The following is a 1,392-nucleotide window of genomic DNA, read 5'->3' on the forward strand; positions in this document are numbered from 1 at the left end:
TAAACAATATTATTAACAGTCAGTTTCTAAATAAAGTAGGTGATTTCAATAAAAACTTACAATTAGTTTCTACAGGGAATCATATAACTCCCTTAGAAAATGGCTTTCCAAGACTTCCACCTGAAATACACCTCGGTGGTACTAACAAGGGGGAGACTGAGCCATTAATTAAATCGTTGAAGACTAAGGACACTCATGACTGTGATGGAGTATCTAGCAAGTTACTAAAACAAAGTGTTGCATATGTTAGCCCAGTACTTAGCTACATTTGTAATTTTTCCTTTAGGAATGGTCAGTTTCCTGAAAGATTACTCAGTAACAAAACCACTTTATATAAAAGGAGAAGCGATAATGTAGACAATTTTAGACTTATTTCTGCGCCATCACTGTTGACAAATGTTACTGAAAAAGTTGTATGAATAGGGTTAATTGATTATTTCAATTCATATAATTTGCTGTCAAACGTACACTTTGCTTTCAGAGGAGGTCTAACAACTGAACACGTTATACACTCTTTTCTCGACGAGGTACGGGACTGATTAAACGAAAAGTTTTAAACACTAGGCATCTCCTTTGGTTTCACTAAGGCGTTCAATTGAGACGATCTCAAAATACTTCTGCAGAAGTTGGAGCATTATGCAATAAGGGGAGTAGCTAACACCTGGTTCCTGCCATACTTTAAGAACAGACAGCAAAAGGTCATATTTCACAGTAATGAGAACAGCTATGAGATAGTGCCTCATAGGGACACAGTCAAGCCGGTCGGTGTAGCCGAGCGGTTCTAGGCGCTTCCGTCTGGAACCGCGCGATCGCTACGGTCGCAGGTTCGAATCCTGCCTCGGGCATAGATGTGTATGATGTCCTTAGGTTAGTTAGGTTTAAGTAGTTCTAAGTTCTAGGGGACTGATTGCCTCAGATGTTAAGTCCCATTGTGCTCAGAGACATGTGTGACACGGTTAAGCGGAGGTGCCTCAGGAGCCAGTGCTGAGACCACTGATGTTTCTTATACATATAAATAATACGCCTTCCAATATGAAAGCTGATTCTAAAATATTTCTGTTTGCTGATGATAGTAGCTTGGTAGTGATGGATCTACATCTACATCTACATGGATACTCTGCAAATCACACTTAAGTGCCTGGCAGAGGGTTCATCGAACAGTCTTCCCAATAAATCTCTATTATTCCAGTCTCGAACAGCACGCGGAAAGGACGAACACCTATATATTTCCTTACGAGCTATCATTTTCCTTATTTTTTATTACGATAGTTTCTCCTATATAGGTCGGTGTCAACAAATCATTTTTGCATTCGGAGGAGAAAGCTGATGATTGAAATTTCGTGAGAAGATTCCGCCGCTACGAAAAACGCTTTTGTTTTAATCATGTCCACT

The sequence above is a fragment of the Schistocerca nitens genome, chromosome 4 (assembly GCF_023898315.1).
Source record: "Schistocerca nitens isolate TAMUIC-IGC-003100 chromosome 4, iqSchNite1.1, whole genome shotgun sequence".
Lineage (NCBI taxonomy): Eukaryota > Metazoa > Arthropoda > Insecta > Orthoptera > Acrididae > Schistocerca > Schistocerca nitens.